The sequence below is a fragment of the Salarias fasciatus genome, chromosome 4 (genome assembly GCF_902148845.1).
Source record: "Salarias fasciatus chromosome 4, fSalaFa1.1, whole genome shotgun sequence".
In the NCBI taxonomy this organism is placed as follows: Eukaryota; Metazoa; Chordata; class Actinopteri; order Blenniiformes; family Blenniidae; genus Salarias; species Salarias fasciatus.
The window spans coordinates 1,649,314-1,658,442 of NC_043748.1; positions in this window are offsets into that span (position 1 = coordinate 1,649,314).

The following is a 9,129-nucleotide window of genomic DNA, read 5'->3' on the forward strand; positions in this document are numbered from 1 at the left end:
CTTCAGAAAGTGGTCTAATTGACTTGTAAGTTCGAGACACCCCAAATAAGTACCACTGTTGACCTGACCAAATCTGTGGCTGCTCCCTCGGAAAGCTAGTCCCCGTTCTGACAAAAATTTCACAACAGCAGCGACTCTTTGCAGAGCTTCCGTCCAGTATTTACATTCCTGATTAAATTGCTTTTTTAACTCGGAATCTACCACTCCACTTTCAGCTGATGCATTAATATAAGCAATCATGGCCATCCTGTGAATCTGACAGTTTTCATGCTCGTTTATCCTTGCTCTTGCATGCTTTCAGTCAGAAAATCCTGCACTGGAAAAGGCAGACTTGTTTGACCCCCCCAAACAGTTTGCATGAAAAGCAAAATACGCGTCCACTTTGTGGTGAGTGGCATAGCCACTCTCTATGTACCGTCTCCCCGTTTGATAATTTACACATGAAGTAGCTTTTGGAAAAAAAAAAAACATCTCTGGTTTTTGAATTGGCGCTCTGAATCAGACGCGTCAGCGTCTCTGTTTTGGCAACTTTCAGGTCCCATTTTAGCCCAATACGAACGCACCTTTTCTGACACAACATCAGGCTGTCCCCATCGCGCTGGGTCTGTGTTGAAAGGGTCGGCGTCCACGTCTCCTCTTCCTTCTGCTAGCTCCAAAGAACCGCTTTCCTCCTCCTCCTCCTCCTCCGTCTCTGCCTCTGACTGGTCTGGCCCGGATGGGTCCGGGTTCCCCTCTGGTTCACCTGGGCGTTGCCGTGATATCGGGGCTGTACAGCTGGTTGAAGGCTGCGGTGAAGAGGGCGGAGGCAGTGACGTCTCCTCCAACAGCGACTCCTCATCGTCGGACTTAGAACCAACAAACTCCTCTTCACTACCGCTGGCGGCTTCTCCTGCTGTGTCAGAGGCCTCTGGTGCTCCGGTGGCGAAGGACCGTTCACTGCTTGTACTCGCAGATCTGCTTTGCGCGGCGGTCGTGGCGGGTTCACTTCTTGTTGAGCTTGCTTTCGATGTAAAAAAATCCCGTTAATTTGGGAATTTGGCTCCTAAGTTGCTGGTCACGACGCTGACGCTCCTTTTGAGCCTTTCTTTTTTGGGCACTGCTCTCAAACTTTTTTCTTCCCGACATGTTTGTGTCTCGCTAGTCCTAAGCACCATCAAAAACTTTTCATAAATGAACTCTTCCTCTTCTTCTTCTTCCTTGGTGTTTTCTGGCAGCTTGCATCCCAAATGGTTGCACTACCGCCATCTGCTGAACGTTCACAAATGAACTCTGATGAGCGTACGTCATAAGACCATGTTTCTCTGCACCACCTGGACTGGCTCTAATTTGTCATGATGACATCTGATAGGCCCTCCTGCAGGAGCACATAGAGGGGGCGGCGCCCCCGGGCCGCTGTGAAGTGATTGACGTTAATATTAACAAATTGTTTTTTTTTTTTCCTTAATGCTGATAGGCCCTTGACAGTGGTGGGCCGATGGGCTCCAGCCCCTGCTAGCCCTTTGGTTAAGGCGGCCGTGGACATCAGTCAATTTCAATGACAAATTAAAGGCGCTACACTTGATGCTGCAACGACAGTGTGTCGAAAATCCCCTGCATGGGGCCCTTTTCCGGGTATTCACCGGTGGCCACGACTGGCACGCATCTCCTGCATTGACCCGACGCGTTCACGGGGAGTTCACGGACAGTTGGTGCATAGTTCACGGCCTGTTCGCGATATTTTGTCAAGACCAAAATTTTGAACATTTCAAAATTCTCGCCCCGACATGGCACGCAGTCCCGACGGGTTTACGCACACTTCACGCCACTTTACGAGTGGTTTGCGACTCGATTCGTGGCAATGCGTGCCACAGAATCATGCAAGTGTAAACCTGGCTTCATCCTGGTAGTTAGCCTGCTGTGGAGCAGGCTAGCTGCAGAGAATAAATCACCATGGTGACTTGTCCGGGATGAACTTGACCAGCTTTTTGTTCAACCGACTTGAGGCTAACTTCGTCCAGGAAAACCGTTATCCTGGTTTTGTGCAATACCCCCCAGGAGAATCTGGACTGGGAGTCAACATTATCGTTATCATCCATCTGCAGAAGAAGTCTTTACTTCAACCGTGTTGTGCATGTACATTTTTGCATTTCTGAAAAGTTGTGTTTTCCCCATTTCCACACTGCAGCTGTTTTCTAAAACTTTCAGTTTTAGAATCTCTGAGCATCGTCATGTAAACAGAAAGCCAAAACACTAGGAAAGTTTTCCATTTTCACTTGGAAATGTGTTGATGTGGCCTCAATGTGAAGATTTTCTCATGTGGATGAGCTTTGTAATAGTCAGACACCTTTTGGAAGGTCCTGCATGATTTTATACAACAGTTGATTAAAAAGTACTGAATTTGAAGGTTTGCTAAATTTGTCACATTTCATCAAAATAAGCTACAGCTACAGAAAGTGTAACTTTTACTACTTTTACAGACTATATGTGAAGACATTTCAGTTTTTCAAACGCTCATAATTGCCTATAAATCCCAACAATGATCACATACAGTAGCAGACTTGTATTATTTTAATAGAAGTGATTAACCAAACCTCACATGCAAATATTTATTAAAAAGGACAAATAGCAATCAGAAAGTCCGAATGACAAATGACTCCTTCATTTCTTTCCTTTTTAGTTTCACAGACTCATTCCACTTCGGTGCAGAGAAAATTGGCCTCATACATAAACCGACGACATCAGTAGAATGAACTTCATTACTCTCCGAGCGTCAGGCGGCGTTGTGGCTACAGTATCCGGCCGCTCGTGTATGACGGGGGGGGTTATTGTCGCCGGCGGAGCCCTGGAGGAGCGGGAGGCAGCGGGGCTATAGGTTGGGAGAAATCCCCCACCCCCACCCCTTCCCCCACCCCAACCCCCACCCCTCACCTAAAACCCAATTATAGGGGCGGCAGGGTGATAAGGGTCATTTTCTTCTTCCTAACGGAGGAGCGATGGATCGTCTGCGTGTAATGATGGAGTCTCTTTTTATTCTCTTGGCCTTCACTCACTGCCCAGATCACTGTCACGCCTCCCCCTTGTGTGTGCACACACACACACACACACACACACACATGCACACACACACACACACACACACATGCACACACACACACGCACAGACAATATAGTACATTCCAGGAAGACTGTGATTAAAATTTCTGCGAAAGAGCCTGATTAATAAGTAAAAGACTTTCCGACATCTGGAGATGGATTTCAAATCATGTCTGGGCAAAAATTCTTTTTTCTTTTCTTCCTCTCCACTGAGGAGCCGGGAAGGAAGTAATTGAAAAAGTGGGGAAACAAGGGAAACGGGTGGCGAGGGGTTGGGGTCTGGAGGAGTGTGTGGCGCGATCATATTTCGTTGGCGCTCGCGCCTGCATGTGACAAGTACAATTTCACAGAAGAGGTAGCGTCAGACAAGCGATTTGTCCGGGAGGGGAGAAAGTGCTTATCAAGCACAATGTATCCAGGAGAACGCAGCCGTTAAGAAAAAAGAAGGGAAAGGGAGAAACGAAAAGATACGGAGGAGAGGGGAGTAAATAGATAAATGGAGCATGGAGAGACGCCGTTACTCGTGTTTGCAGGTTAGAGCCTGTCAGGTTTTAATTTATGAACGCCACTGAGAGTTCAGTGTAACGGGACGATTGCGTAGCAGCGCGCGGATCTGATGACAGGCGCGTGAAGCTCCGACGAATGAACACGGAGCACGGCGAGTAACTCCATCGGTGCATCCCGGTTTGGTTTCTGTTCCAGTGTCTCATTATGACTCGCTCAGTCTTGCGGGACGCTGAAATAAAAACAAGCGAGAGGTTAACGGCGTCGTCAGGTCCGGGTTATTGTGCGCCGGCTAATTGTGGTTTTATGAAAGGCTTTATGCTGCCGGAGGCCTGAACTTTAATTAATCAACACACCTCAAGCATTTGCTGTGGAATTTAAATCCCACGTTTCAACTCTCGCGCTCGTAATCTTTGTTTTAGAAACCATGCACAGAAGAGGTGTTGTGTGAAATACACCCGCCGGTGTGTGTGACCCCCAACAGGGATCAGATGTTATGACTGCCTTTTCATCCTCTGGGTTGTTTTGGATTTTATCTGTGCTTCATATTGGGTGAATTCTAGAATAATTAGAGTGAAGTTTTCAACGTATTTCATTTGACTTTTAATGAGACCGTCTATTTTCTGGACACTTTCATGTGGGTTGAAAACTACACTGTAAAATAAATTATTAAATGTTGATTTTTAATGCACGTGTGTTGACATGATAATGTTCTAAGACGATTATTTGGTTTTGGAGCAAATACAAAAAAGGTTATCATGTCAGTATTTTCTCAGTCCGACCTGATCGAGAGGAAACTGGGTTTTAAACGGTGTCTGAACTGAAGTGAGTTTGACAACAGCGATGACTCATTTCAGCAGAAAAAGTCCACATTTTTTCACACAAACAAAAACAAACATGAAGTGGATGTAATTATGCAGTAATTTAATGTGATGGATTCAGTAAATGACGCCCATTATTTTGAATTGATCAGCTCCCAAAATAAATTTGACTCACTTAATATGATCGGCGAATTGTCGTCTGAATGCATGATGAGCGACTGGCTGCTAGAATCAGAAAGTGTGTGTCTGTCCAGGTTACTGGCCTTGGAAGCGTCATTTCTAAAACAACGAGAGGCGCAAAACGTTTTGGAGCCTCTAAATGTGAAGGGTTTGGACTGAGAAAGGAGGTTTAGTGACAAATACGGGAACTTTCGCATGCAAAGGAAGAACATGCAGACTCCACAGAGAGAAATGAAGATTAACTCAGTGAAAAGCCAAGCTGTCACACCTTCAGTTCAGCCATTCACCTCAAAAATGGATGAATTTAGTGTTTAGAAAGTGTGTCGGTCGTCTGTAAATGACAGAAAAACAATATTCTGAGGTGAAGAAAGAGATTTTACAGCTGCTTCTTTTGGAATTGATGTGTGAAAGTGGCTTTGATTCTCAAATTGATGCACACTACACGACTCTTCTGTAGGGTTTCCCATGACGGCCCCCCGTCTCAAAAAAACAGAAATCCTTTTATCGATGTCATGATATTGATTTCAGCTCCGTTGCCCGGCCTCAACCTCCATTAAATGAATTCGCCCCAGCTCAGGTAGCGCTGCAGTGGAGGCAGCCGCTCGGCCCCTCGAGCTGACGTTTGTCCCGAAAACATCTGAAAACAGATTGGATGTTTGGCTTCGCAGGTTTCATGGCTCGCAGCATGCCAGCCTGGATGGTTTCTGTTTTCTCTCAAATAGTAACACACATTCAGGATGAGCTTTTGCAAAAAGATTATCTACCTGAGACAGAACAGCTGGCAAAGTCCTGTGTGGGACATACTGAAAGATGAAAGAAAATGGTGTGTGTTTGGAGATTGTGTGTGTGTGTGTGTGTGTGTGTGTGTGTGTGTGTGTGTGTGAGCCGCTTGATGAACAGAGCTCAGAAGCTATTGATTTCTCGTGAAGGTACATGAGGTCATTGTGCTCGGTTCTCACAAAAACTTCTTACTCTGGATGGAGCGCTGCCGTCTTCCAGTCCCTCTCTGAGTGATTGACCCCCCCCCCCCCCCCCCCCCCCCCCCCCCCCCCCCCCCCCGCTGCCTCCGAGCGCCGGGCCGCGTGGCAGGTCGCGGGGTTGGGTTGCAGGAGCGAGACGGGGCATCGATCGGTCCTGCGATCTTTGGCCCGGCGCTTTGAGCGGAGCAGTGAGAGGGAAGGTCCCCGGAGGAACGCTCGCTCTACGCCTCCACATGAACCAGGAACAGTAGCTTAAAAGAGCCAATATTTACACATTCCCCACACACACACACACACACACACACACACACACACACACACACACACACACACACACACACACACACACACACACACACACATACACACCCTACAGGCCAGTATTATGGTAATGCATGCAATGGAAGAAAAAAAAAAAAAAAATCAATGCATTTACCATTCATTACTTTCCAAAGCATATCCATCTTGGTTATCTCCATTATAAAGCAGGCAAGTTGAAATTAAAATGCTTCTCAGAAAGATGTTATTTTGTGTCTTTATCCACCCCAAGATCCCCACAGGGTTACATCTCACCTTTTGGCGCCATGATTTACCCTCGAGGAGGGTAAATCATGGCGCCAAAAGATGAGATGCTTAATATCTCCACCACCGATAGTGCATTTATTTTCATTGATGGCTGCTGCGTCTGTTTGTGTGTTCATGTGCCTTGAGCTGCATGATTATCTTTGTGCGTGTGTGTGTGTGTGTGTGTGTGTGTGTGTTTGTGTCAGTAAGGTGGCTCAGTCAAGCACATTTCCCGTTTAGACACCGCAAGTGGCTTAATTAGCCGTTGTTTCCCAGTCGGTGCGTCGCCGCACAAAGTAATGGCTCACTGTGGATTCTAAATGAGTGAACTATACGTCACAACAGCCCCAAACCGAATCCGTGTGACAGCAAAGAACTGACTCTGTGTTCTTTGTCTCCTTCCGCGGAGATCAGATTGACGTCCTCCACCGTTTAGAAACTTCTCCAACTCGCTCGTTTCTGAACTGACATCCCCGGTATGGGTTTGAGGGCAATATGTGTGTGTGTGTGTGTGTGTGTGTGTGTGTGTGTGTGTGTGTGTGTGTGTGTGTGTGTGTGTGTGTGTGTGTGTGTGTGTGTGTGTGTGTGTGTGTGGGTTCAAGATGGCTTCTAATGAGCCTCTTCGTGCCTTGTCATGTTATTAAGTATTCATGTTCGGGTTATTTTTACCCTGCCGAGACGTGTTGGGGTCGTTAGAGCGGAGGCCTGGGCCGTCTGGAAACACCTCAGACAGGAGCTGACTGGGAGTACTGGCAGACAGCCGTAAGTCACCATAAACAATGGCGCTCGGGTCGATGAGAGCATCAGAATGACTTTCAGCGGTAGCTCTCAAAGCATTTTCGAAAGTTTTCTCTCCAAATCAAACATTTGGACTTTAATCTTCAGGTCAATCCATTTTCTCTAGCCGCGGGCGCCTTCGACCATCGCAGGCTGAGCGAACGGCAACGGCAGGTTGAAAACACAGAGGGACACACACTCACACCAATTAACCCAGCCAGAGTGAGTGTATGGGCTGTGGGAGGCTGTGGTGAACACACAGGAAGAACACGCTGCGGTCCCAACAGGAGAGCCCTGAGCTGGGAATCAAACCAGCGGTGCTGCCGCTGCGAGGCGAGTTTACTAACCACATTTTCAGCAACATCAGCACTGCAGCCTTCGGGAAAACATCCTTTTTCGCTAACTTGTCAATTCAAAATGAGGCAACTTTTTCAAAGGAAGCAAACAAAGAAAAAAATTCCCCACGACTACTTCATTGTCATTCTTCTCATTGTCGCCTAGAAAACTAACTGCAAGCCAAACGTGGCAACATGAGGAAGCTGATCTGTCAACTTTGGGGATTGAGACACATGGAATAATACTCACTGTCCATTTAGCATGTTTGTCTTAATTAATGCTGAGTATTGGGCATCTGTTCCAAACCAGACAAACTACATCGAGGATTTTGTACAAACAGATTAAGGTGCAGCATGTGGTGTGATTTGTTAGATATTCTACAGACAAGGTGAGGCATTTCCTCAGCTGGCTCACCATGAGTTTTATTTGCAGACTTTTTTATAGTACTTTTGATTTTGTGACCTTTTATCTTTGAGAAGCCTTTTTTTGTTGCTGTAAAACCTCAATATTTTTGAGGGCTTCCTCCACTAATGCATCCAACTCCACATTTATATTGTAGCCACAAGCTAACCAACATACTGTCTATGGCTGATTGTCCTGCCATAAACAGGGTCGAAATCATGCAAAACCCTCGTGGAGTTATTCTTTGTAAATCACAAGTAAAACACATCCAACTGAAAGGAGCAAAGCAGTTGCCTGAATGCTCAATTCAGCATACTTCACGCAGGATCAGTCGATCGGGTGCTGAGTTTCTTGCAAAAAACATCCTTTTAGTATGTTTTTGGAAGAAATTAAGCACCACATTTGTGAAGATCTTGAATGCTTTTTGGTGAAGTCCACATGTAGAACACCCAGCACTATTTATATCACATTCAAATCTACTCGGCTCCACTGAAAATGCCAGCTATTGATGTGAGCCACCACACCTGCTAGATAGTGCTTTGTGTCAGTGAAAGAGACGCGATCCTACCGACCTCAAGTCAATACACTCCACGATTTTACTTTATTATATGAAAAAAAAAAAAAAAGCTTGTGTAGTGTTGCTTTGAATCAATATTTCTTACATCAGGTCTACTTGTGCAGACAAAAAGCAGGAAAACATTTGCTCTTATCCCCGCTTCATGTGATTTCACTTCTTTCCTCTCGTTTTTTTCTGCAGACCATGATGCACTGCTTTGATCTTTAAAGAGTCATCTTAAAGCGATCATCCAGCATCCGGCAACACGTTGCACGCATGTTGCTCCAGCTCTCAACGGCGCAATTTTCTTGAATGTCACACATAAACAGTGAAGCAATGTTTCAGAACTCTGCTTTCTGGAATAATGGCTCAATGGGTGGTTGACAGTCAGCGAAAACCTGATAATTTAATGCAGCACAGGCTGTAAATGTGTAATAGCCTGACTAAATCAGCTTTACCAATTATGAAACTGTGGCTGTGGTAATGGAAATAATAATTAATAGGAGTGAAAAGAATGAGCTGCTCTCTTCGAGACTTTGAGTATTTTCTGCTCTTTCATCATGTCAGGCGTCACTGTTGATTTCATTTGTGCTCATTATTTTGCGTTGCATGTAGTGAGTGTCAGCATGCAGCTCCGTGATAGAGAGAAATAGAGGATGAAGCCGAGTGGGTGGTCAGAGCCGTGGATTTGTAATATTGGAGGTGGGAGGGGCTTCTTTGTGAGCGTGCAGCTGGAGTCACCAAATCTTCCTCTTCCATTGATTTTCTGTCTTGGCGCTGCTGCTGCAGTCGCCTTGGAGGTGAGCCGACGTTACTCCTGCCGACACCGCGGAGGCAGACACCAAGTGTGGTACATCTGTCAAAAGTGGCCAATTTCCTCACTTTCTTCACCTAAAATATAGAAACCTGTGTAAGGAGGGCGAGTGGCGGCACAAAC